General features: G+C 31.5%; 1 protein-coding gene across 1 annotated transcript in view; it reads right to left on the bottom strand.

Moving 5' to 3' along the window:
* SNTG1 (syntrophin gamma 1) overlaps nucleotides 1-12,108 on the bottom strand; it is a 587,999-nt gene that overhangs the window by 398,181 nt on the left and 177,710 nt on the right. The window lies entirely within an intron of this gene.

Consider the following 12,108-nt stretch of genomic DNA (forward strand, 5'->3'; position numbering starts at 1 on the left):
TGGTTAGAAATCCTGAGGCTCTTCAGCTCCCAGATTGATTTTTTTAACTAGTGAAAAAGGCCATCTCTGCCTCAATTCTCACGAAACTTAGTAACTTATTTGGCGTTGCTTCAATCAAACTGAGGCCTTAGCTTAAAAAGGACAAGATCTTCCATTGCATCTGGGGCCATCTCTAGTCATCTTGATGTTATCTTGCCACTGTTGCCAGATAGTTTTGGAGGGGAAAGTGAGACTGGTGACGTCTTACAACTCATCCTCACTTAGATGCAATTTTTTTTTATGTTTTGGCACCATTTACCTGATGTTATGGTTGTCTTTGTGAATGAAGGACAAACAAATCCCTAGAGAAGAATAAGAAAAGATCAACAATTTGAAGGCCAACAACTCCTCTCTCATGTTTTTGGAAAGCTTTGTCCTTTCTTATATATTTTAGCCATTTTCTACCTATCAATTTTCTCTGTTAGAGAAAGAAAATGCTTTGCATGAAACTGATCACCACAATTCCCCAGTAAATAATACTGAATTATGGTGGTACTTTATAATAAATCTCATGAGATCTCATGAGCATTCTTCTGCTAACACTACAATTATTTTATGTCACCAAGGAACATCTTGAATGATATATTAGGTCTCTTACAAATGGCTTTGAAGTAGCAAAATTTTAACCTTTTTTACATGAACATCAGTTTATAACATCTGTTGGTATTTAAAAAATAAAGAACTAGAGAGATGATCATTTCCTCATTTGCTTTCATGGATGTATGTATATGAGATCCACAAATGGGGCAAAATGAACTATTAGTTAAATAAATTCTAATGAAAAAGAGATTTAGGGGTCTAAGACTTAGCTCACTATGGAAATAAATAAATGGGAGTTCTTGCTAAAGATGCTTGATCATGCCACTGATGATAATAAATGACTAGATAAAGAAAAATTCAGGCTGTGTTTCTACGGTTAATGAAGTAGATTGTTTTTGATTTGGCACTTCATGAAACTTAAATTTGAAAAATCTGTACAGACCACCTTGCCCTAAAATTCCAACACATATGAATGGAATAAAAGTAAGTAGTTATAAGATAAAACTGAGAATCATAGAATCTCAAAACTGAAAAAAAGCCTCAGCTATTTTTGTCAAAATAACCCCATACCATATATGCAATTCTATACCTTTACTGAAAAACATCAAATGATGGGGCACTCAATATATACTGGAGTTTCCCATGTCATATTTGAAAGGCTTACTTAGTTTCTTTTTTCCCCCTCTGAAATAAAGTTTAAATGTGTCTTTATGCAACTTATACCCTACTGTTCCTAAATCTGTTTTTTTGGGTCCCATTAGTTGAAACTATCTTCCATATGACAGGCCCTCAAATACTGAAAGATATCTATCAATTTCCCTTATGTTTTCCTTCATCAGGACAAACATCTCCATCTCCTTCAACTGACATCATAGTCCTTTTTCATCTTTTCCCTATGCTTCAGGCTTCATTCTAGAATATTTATGTCTTTTCATGTCCCAGATTTGATTCAGGCAGAGTATATTTGGATTCTTAACTTCTCAGTGTAGTACACTGTGCCTATCTTATTGCAGTAGTAATTCAAGCTAGATTTTTTGATGTTTGAAGTCATATATTGAAATACTTATCCACTAAAATTTAGAAATTTTATTGAGTGCTTTTGAAATAGAAATTTGGTGAAATGCAATTTTGCATTTTTGAATTGACAATGTTCAAGAGGTTAGGTTTGCCTTATTTTGCCATTATTCATTATCACTGTTTTCAATGTCCTACAAGATGAGATAAGAAAACATTATAAAATCAACATAAAAATCTTGAAATAAACAGAAAATGAAGCATTACATTTCTTGATATAATAATGATGAAAAAAAATCTTTTCTGCACATTCAATATTACATTAAGTATATGTCCCCCAAAATAGATATACAAACCTCTCCTTATCCCCTTGCTATGCATATACTTATGCATACTATATAAGTATAACAATAAGTGGAGGCAAGATGATGAAGTAAAGCCATGAAACTGTTTGAGCTCTCTCAATTTCCCTTCAAAACTACATAGAACCAAGCCTCTAAACAGTCTGACAGAATGAAACCACACTCTAGCTCAAGACAGATTGGAAGGACTTCAAAAAAGGTCAGTCTTTCTGAGATGAAAGGGTATTCAGCCCCTGGGAAAGAAAGTGAGAAGGTCTTAATCACAACAAATCAGTAGCTAAGACCCTTAGTTCTAACTCAATAGAGGAACAGTCCCAGCTCACAAAGCAAACTCTAGGAAACTAGGCTATGTCCTGAAAAGAGCAAACAAAACTAAGTCCTTCAAACACTAGGAGGCCCTATACTCAAAGTCAAGATTCAAAGCCACACAGAAAGCTTGGGACAGCAAACACTTTAGAGCAGAGCTCAATCATAAAAGTAAAACAGAGGAAATACCAAAAGAAAAGAAAAGAAAATGAGTAAGAAATAGAAAAGAACCTTTACCCAAAAAAAAAAAAAAAAAAAAAGCTTTTATGGTGACAAGACAGACTAATACACAAATTTAGATGAGGACAAAATGTCTACAGAAGAAATCTCAGAGTGACATGAATTGGTCTCAAGCCCAAAGAGGCTTCTTGGAAGTGGTCATAAAAAACTTTAAAAGGTAAATAAGAGAGATAGAAAGAAACTTGAGAAAGGAAATGAGAGGTATGCATAAGAGAGTCAACAGCTTCTAAAAGGAAGGAAAAAAATTGACTGAACAGAACAACTCCTTAAAAAATACAATTGACCAAATGAAAAAAAAAACAAAAACAAAAACAAAAAAAAAACTAAGGAAAATAACTCCTTCAAAAGCAGAATTAACCAAATGGAAAAGGAGATACAAAACTGACTGAAGAAAATCACACAATTAAAAACTAGAATGGGGCAAATGAAAGCTAATGACTTTTTCATACAGCAAGAATCAGTCAAAGTGAAAAGAATTAAAAATGGAATAAAATGTGAAATACTTCATTGGGAAAACAGCTGACATGGAAAATAGATCTAGAAGAGATAATTTAAAAATCATTGGCCTTCCTGAAGGCCATGACCGAAAAAAAAATCATTCAAATGATCATCAAGGAAAATTGCTCCAATATTCTAGAAACAGAGAAGAAAAGTCTCATTGAAAGATTCCATCAATAATCTTTGGAAAGATATTCCACAAGGAAAACCACAAGGGACATTGTTTCAAATCTCTAGAACCACAATATCAAGGTGTGGTGTTCTCTTCTTTTTTATAATATGATTGTTCTCTCTGGGAGCAGGTTTCTTGGGGAGGTTTTCTGGAGATAGCCTCAGTTTTGGTTCAAAGTAATAATCACTCCAAACACAACCAGGAGTTAAAATCCAGTCCTGTATTGTGTCCTTCAGAGTCTTGAGCTTCAGCCTCTATCTCCCTCCAAATGTCTCCAGCCAGCACAAAGGTGGAATATGGAATGACTCTGTCTCTGCCTCTGAGAGTGGGCTTCTGTCCCTGGCCCTGAGAGCTTCTTGCTTATATGCTGTACACCGAGTACACATAAATCATTATATCACTGGGAAACCATTATTTGTTGTAGGATTAGATCAATTCTAAACTAGATTTAAACATTGTCTCCTCAATTCCACTTAGTACCTTGTTTCAAGTTCTGGCCCATAACATCTCCTTGTAGGATCAGATCAATCATACTGAACCATGCTAAATTAGATAACTATTGTCTCTATCAACTCTAATGATTTAACACTCTGTAAGGATTCCAACATCAAGGGAAAAAAAAATATTTCGAGCTGCCAAAGAAAAACAAATCAAGTATCAAGGAGCAACAGTCAGGATTACACAAGATCTGGCATGTTCTACAATAAACAATAGGAGAATCTGGAATACCATATTCCAGAAGGCAAAGGACCTAGGATTACAACAAAGAATTAATTACTCAGCAAGACTCAGAACCATCTTTCAGGGAGGTGATGGATCTTCAATAAAGTAAGATAATTTCAATCATTTCTTTTGAAAAAGACAGAACTAAACAGAAAATTTAATCTACAAACATAGGATTCAAGAGAAGCATAGAAAGGTAAACAGGGGAAATATATGTTATTTAAAGATTAAATTGTTTACATCTTTAGATGGGAAAATGCATCTCCTGAGAATACTATCTGTCACTGGGGCAGACAGAAAGGGTCATTACATAGACTAAGAATATGGTTGTGAATGAACTCTGATGTGATGATATCAAAGAAAAAAATCATTAAAGGATTGGAAAAGGTCTGAACTGGGAAAAGAAAAGAGAGCTATAATGAGAAAATTAGGATACATGAAGAGGCAAAAAAGACTTATTACATTAGAGGAAAAGAAGGGAGAGAGATGAGCATTGTCTGAAGCAAGATAACATCAGTTTTGGCTCTAAGAGGGAATAATTTAACCATTCAGTTAGGTATAGAAATTTATCTAACACTGTAATGAAGTATGAGAAAAAAGAGGAAAGAAAAGGATGGCTCAAGATAGAAGAAAGGACAGAAACATACCAAAAAGGTAAGAGAAGGGGGAAAAGGTGATAGGAGATAAGGTAGTGGGTGGGGTGGGTAAAAAACAAAACACTACTAAGAACAGAGTGGAAAGAGAGAACAAAAGTATATATAGGAGAAAAAATAGGATGGAGGGAAATACAGAGCTGGTAATTATAACTGTGAATGTGAATGGGATAAACTCTGCCATAAAAATAAAGTGAATAGCAGAGTGAATTAGAAAACAGAATCCTTGAATGTGTCATTTACAAGAAACACATTTGATACAGAGGGATACACAGAGTAAAGATAAAAGGCTAGAACAGAATTTATTATGCTTCAACTGAAGGGAAAAAAGCAGGGGTTGTAATTCTGATTTCAGATAGAGTAAAAGTTAAAAAAAAATCTTATTAAAAGAGATAAGGAAGGAAATGCATCTTGATAAAGGGTATCTATAAATAATGAAGTAGTAATGATATCAACTGTATATGCATGCAGTGATAGAGCAAGCAAATTCCTAAAGAAGATTTTAAGGCAGTTATAGGAAGAAATCGACAGTAAAACTATACTAGCAGAGGACCCCAACCTTCCCCTCTCAGAATCAGACAAAACTAACCACAAAATAAATAAGAAAGAAACTAGGAAAGTTAATAGAATCCTAGAAAACCTAGACATGATAGGCCTCTGGAGAAAATTCAGTATAGACAGAAAGAAATATACCTTTTCTTTAGCAGTACATGGCACCTACACAAAAACTGACCATATATTAGGCCATAAAAACCTCACAATCAAATGCAGAAAGACAGAAATAGTAAATACTTCCCTTTCAGAACATGATGCAATAAAAATTATATTCAATAAAGGGCCAGTAAAAATTACACTAAAACCCAATTGGAAATTAAATAATCTAATTCTAAAAATAAATGAGATGGTCAAACAAAAAATCAGAGAAGCAATCCATAATTTCATCCAAAAAAAAAAAATGACAATAATGAGACAACATACAAAAACCTATGAAACTTAGGCAAAGCAGATCTTAGAGGAAATTTTATATCTCTAAATAGTTACTTGAATAAAATAAAGAAATAGCATAGCAATGAATTTGACATACAAAGAATGAATTAAAACCTCCCAATTAAATACCAATTTAGAAATTCTGAAACCCAAAGGAGAGATTAATAACATTGAAACTAAGAAAACTATTGAACTAATAAATGAGAATAAGAGTTGGTTTTATGAAAAACAAACAAAAAATATATATAAATCTTTGGTTAATTTGATTAGAAAAAGGAAAGGAAAAAATCACCAGCATCAAAAATGAAAAGGGTGAATTACAAAGAAAGTAAAGCAATAAATAGCATCTGTTTTGCCCAATTGTGTGGCAGCAAGTCTGACAATCTAACAAAAATGGATGAATATTCACAAAAAATATAAATTGTCTTTATTAACAGAACAGGAAATAAATTACTTAATTAGTGCCATTTTAGAAAAAAGAAATTGAAAAAGTCATTAATGAAGTCCCTAAGAAAAAAATCTCCAGGGCCAAGTGGATTCACAAGTGAATCCTATCAACCAATTAATTCCAGTACTATATAAACTATTTGGAAAAATAGGTAATAAAGGAGTCCTTTTAAAATTCCTTCTATGACACAAGTATGGCACTGATACTTAAACCAGAAAGTGCCAAAATAAAAAAAGAAAATTACAGAGCAATCTCCCTAATAAATATTGATGCAAATATTTTAAATAAAATATTAGCAAAGAGATTGCAGCAACTTATCAACAAGATAATACACTGACCAAGTAGGATTTATACCATCAATGCAGGGTTATTTTGCTATCAGTAAAACTATTACTATAATTGACTGTATCAATGAGAAAACAAACAAATCATATAATAACAAGCATGACCATTATCACCACTATTATTCAATATTGTATTAAAATACTGGCTCTGGCAATAAAGAAAGAAAAGGAAATTAAAGGAATGGAGAAGAAAATGAGAAAACAAAACTATCACTCTTTGCAGATGGTATGATGATATACTTGGAGTTTCCAAGAAAATCATTCAAAAGCATACTGGAAATTGTTACCTTTAGCAAAGTTGCAGAATATAAAAAAAATACACATAAATAATCAGTATTTCTATATATTGCTGACAAAGCCCATCACTAAGAAATAGAAAGAGAAATGCCATTTAAAGTAAATGTAGACAAAATAAAATACTTGGGAGTCTGCCAACACAAACCCAAGAACTATATGAACACAATTACAAAACACTTTTCACACAAATGAATTTAGATCTAAACAATTGGAAAATTATCAATTGCTCATAGATAGGCTGAGCTAATATAATAAAAATGATAATTCTGCCTAAATTGGACAACTTGTTCAGTGATATACCAATCAAATTGCAAGCAAATATATATATAATATATATATATATATATATATATATATATATATATATATATATTATAGAATCTGGAAGAAGAAAAGGTAAAAATATCAAGGGCATTAATGAAAAAAATACAAATAACATTGACTTAGCTGTAATAAACATAGAACTATATTATAAGGGAGCAGTCATCAAAACCGATTTAGTCCTGGCTAAGAAATAGAGTAGTGGATTGATGGAATTGATTACATAGATATGACACAATAACCAAAGCCTATAGTAATCTAGTATTTGATAAACCCCTAAAATCCAGCTTCTAGAATAAGGAATAAATATTTGATAAAAATTGCTGGGAAAACTGAAAAACAATATGTCAGAAACTTGGCATAGACCTACATCTCACACTTCTTACCAAAATAAAGTCAAAATGAGGATATGATTTGGATATAAAGGATGATGTCATAAACAAATTAGAAGAAAAGGGGATAATTTATCTATTAGATCTTTGAAGAAGGGAGGAATTTATTATCAAAGAAGAAACAAAGGACATTATGAAAGGAAAAATGGACAACTTTAATTACATTAAATCAAAAAAAAAAAAAAAAAAACTTTTGCACCTACAAAACCAACAGAAACAAGATTAAAAGGGAAATACAAAGTGGGAAAAAAATCTTTATAGCCAGTGTTTCTGATAATGGTCTTATTTCTAAAATATATAAAGAACTGTGTCAAATTTATAAGAATACAAGTCATTCCCTAATTGATAAATGGTCAAAGGATATTAAGACAATTTTCAGATGAAACTGAAACCATCTATAGTCATATTTTAAAAAAATACTCTAAATCACTATTGATTAGAGAAATGAAAATTAAAACAACTCTGAAGTACCACCTCACACCTCTCAAATTGGCTAAGATAACAACAAAAGAATGATAAAGATTAGAGGGAATGTGGGAAAACTGGAATATTGATGCATTGTTGGTGGAATTGAGAAATGATCCAACCATTCTGTAGAGCAATGCCATTATTGGGTTTGTATCCCAAGAAAATCATAAAGGAGGGGAAAGGACTCATATGTGCAAAAGTACTTATAGTAGCTCTTTTTGTGGTAGCAATAAATTGGAAAATGAGTAGATTCCCATCAATTGGGTAATGGCTTAACAAATTGTGGTATATGAAAACAATGGAATATTATTGTTCTATAAAAAATGAAGAACAAACTAATTTTAGAAAAGCCTGGAATGATTTACATAAACTAATGCTGATTGAAATAAGTAGAACCAGGAATTCATTCTATTCAACAACAGCCAAGATGATGTGATGATCAACTTGGTTCTTCTCAGCAGTTCTGTGATCCAAAGTAATCCCAATAGACTTTGGATAGAAAATGCCATCTGCATTCATAAAAAGAACTGGGGAAATCGAATATAAAACAATACTTTCAATGTCCACTTCTTTTTCTCTCTCTCTTTTTTTGTTTCTCCAATGTTTTGTTCTGATTTTTCTCTTCCAACATAATTCATAATACATGTATTAAAAATAAATAATTTTTTAAAAATAAAAATTTAAAATAAAAAAATGTAATATTGTATCTAGGATATACTGCAACATATCCAACATATATAGGACTGCTTGCCATCTAGGGGAGGGGGTGGAGGGAGGGAGGGAAAAAATCAGAACAGAAATGAGTGCAAGGGATAAGGTTGTAAAAAAATTACCCTGGCATGGATTCTGTCAATATAAAGTAATTATTAAATAAAAATTAAAAATAAATAAATAAATAAATAAATGAAAATGTAAATATAACAATGTCTATGACCATTTTTAAAGAATGGTATATGATATAGAAAATGGCTATATATCCCATTATAATTATTATAATCTAATTGACTTTCTTTCATTTAGATATTCTACTGATTTTTCAAGGTGACACAGATGCCACTGTCTTTGTGAAGGTTTTTCAAATTTCTTCAGTGTTATATTAAATCTTGACTCTTGTCTATCCTAAATCATATTATAATTTTATATGTATATTTTATACTACTTTATAGATTACAGGTTCCCTCTAGAGAAAAATGACTTACCCATTTTTTGTATGCTGCCCATATCCTTACAAATGATAAGTGTTTGGTCAATATTTGTAAAATTCAGTTGAATTGCATGGGGAAAAAAATTGGAGAACCTTTTGGGAAGGAATAATGATGGTCTTTTTCTCTCCTTAGATCATTTGGTGCAAATTTGGGGAACTTAAAAAGGAAATAATTTTGAAATCATCTTCCCTAACACTTCACTATTTTCTTGTTGTATGTTTTAATTTGTTTGCTTTGTCTTTATGAAGCTACAACTTCATGATTTCTTCCGAAAGTCAATGTGACTTTTGTATTATTATTTTTAGTATAATTAATAATAATAGTCCTTTAAATACATACAGTCTTTTATAGCTCTGAATGCTTTGTAATCAATAATGCTTTGAAATATTAATGAATAACAAAACGAAAAGGACATGTAATTAGAGATAATCATACTTAGTAGTGTAACACACACACACACACACACACACACACACACACACACACATTCCTATATTAGCATAATAGGTAAATAGGTTCCATAGTAGTTCAGATAATTGAGAACAGCATCTGCTATATCAGATACTCAGAGAGACTTTCAGCACTGGAGAAAGGCAACTATTACAAGAGTGAAAATCCAGCAGTAAAGTGTAGCTTATGTCATGGAAGTGTAGAAATGGAACAAGTATCTATGTTCCATATTTTCTTTTACAAGTGATGCTTTCATTTTTACAAGTTGGAATATTGGCTCATACATGTAGATTTTGGAGGGTATTAGAGCCTTCATGGTATTTACATAGTGTTTCCTATTTAATCCATTGCCAATTTGAGCAAGTTTTCAGAAACCCCCCCCCCAATACCTGTCTATTCTTCTGTACCTCTTTTTCCTACACAGTTTTGCTTTCTAGTCAGATTATATCTAACTCTGCCCCAGTCTTTGTTATGAGCTATCCAATTACTAATGTCAATTTTGAACAATAAGATATATAATTCCATGTAAAAAAAATCATAAACAAATTGTCTATGTTAAATTTCTTGAAATTATTCTTTGATATTGGCTTTTATACATGAAATTTTCTATTAAATTTGGGTTTGGTTGAAAGTCCTGAAGATCTGCAAGTTCATTAAATGCCCACTTTTTTTTCATTCATCATTATGGATAACTTTCATGCATATGATATTTTTGGCCACAGGTCTACTTCTTTTGATTGCAGGTATATATGATTCCTAGACCTGCAATATTTTATTGTGGCTACTGATAAGTCTTGTACAATTCTAATTGTGGCTCCATTATATTTGAATTGGTTTTTTGTTTGTTTGTTTCTTGCAAAATATTCTTTTTGACAAGAAGATTTCAAAATTTGGCAATAGCATTCTTATGTGTTTTTCATAAAAGATCTCTTTGAGGTGATTATTTGATATTTTTTTTTCCTTTTTCTATTTTCATGTTCTATCATTTCAGTGTAATTTTCTTTGATTATTTCTTGCATTATTGTGTCAAGATTCTTTTTATTTTGGTCACAGCTTTCAAGTAGTTATATTCTCTCTTCTTGATCTGTTCTCCAGATTTCTTGAAATTTACTGACCACCATCATCTCAGAATCCTTCTTGCCCTCTTATTTGAATATAAATGATCTTCAATAGGTAATTTATTATTCTATGCAGAAGGTTGAATACAGAATAGTTATGCAAACTTGGGTGGTGGAAGGAAACATATGGGAGGCAGAGTGAAATAAGATGGTGAAAAAAACAGAATAACTTGAGGGGATTTTTTTATAGTTGGTCTACATCTTTGGTGTTGACCTCTGCCATGTTTGTTTGTTTGTTTAATAATAGTATCAACCTAGACTATCAGTATCTTTTTAGAATTTTGGCTATGAATGTCTCCCTTTCCATTTCTCTTCCCCCTAGCTTTTCAAACATTTCCAAACTCTATCCTATAGAATATAAAACTAATAAACCTGCTAACATCACCGTGAAATTCTTTAATATAAGCATGCTTCATTTTGTTGTAATTCACTTTATTACACTTTGCAAATATTGCTTGTTTTGTTTTTTTAATTGGAGGTTTGTGGCAACCTTGCATTATATAATTCTATTGACACTATTTTCTTAATAATGTGTGCTCACATCTTATCTCTTTGTCACATTTAGGTAATTCTTATAATATTTCAAACTTTTTCATGATTTTGTTGATGTTTAATCTTTCATGTCTGACTCTTCATGCCTCTGTGGATTAGCACTATAGACCCTTCTATCCTCCACTATCCATTAAAATAAGTCCAAGTTCATATTTGTTGTTTCCATGATATTATCTATCCATTTCAACCTCTGCTAGTCCCTCTTCCTTTTATCTTTTATTCTTCCTGAAATCAGAATATTTTCCAATGAATCATTCCTTCCTATTTTGTGTTCAAAGCTTTTAAGTGTTCACTTTAGGATCTGTTCTTCCATAAGAAGTATGAATTAATTTATTTAAATATTGAGTGGTTTGATCTCTTTGCTGTCCAAGGAACTCTCAAAAGTCTTCTCTAGCACCATAATTCAAAAACATCAGTTCTATGACACTTGTAGTTTAACTTTTATGGCCACAGATTGCTATTGGAAAAAAATTATTTCTTTGCCTGTATGAATGTTTTATAGATAGCCAAAGTCATGTTTCTGCTTTTTAATATTTTCATTATTATTATATTAATTATGATCACTTGTGATTATCTTTAATATTTCTATTGTAATTGTTTTGGGATGCCAACAGTTACACTTTTATAAAAAGATGAACTTAATTGACAAATATTACATATATTATGGCTATTCTACTAATCAGTTATTCCACTATCTTTCTCCTCAGGCCACTAAAATATTGAAGAATATTATATAAATTTAGTTGATAAAGTAATGGTAAGGTTTGAGTAGATTGACTCCAAAGTTGAAAAAAATATTTTATTGTGAGTAAAATGTTATCAAGTAGCATCACATGCTAAAGAGGAGTCTTTCATAAAGAGTCAGTCAATGTGGCAAACTTCATTGTTGTCTTATTTTAAGAAATCGCTACCGATACTCCAACCTTCTCTAATCACTACCCTGATCAACCAACAGCAATTAACATCAAAGCAAGACCCT

This window comes from Antechinus flavipes, chromosome 1, assembly GCF_016432865.1.
Source record: "Antechinus flavipes isolate AdamAnt ecotype Samford, QLD, Australia chromosome 1, AdamAnt_v2, whole genome shotgun sequence".
Classification (NCBI taxonomy): domain Eukaryota; kingdom Metazoa; phylum Chordata; class Mammalia; order Dasyuromorphia; family Dasyuridae; genus Antechinus; species Antechinus flavipes.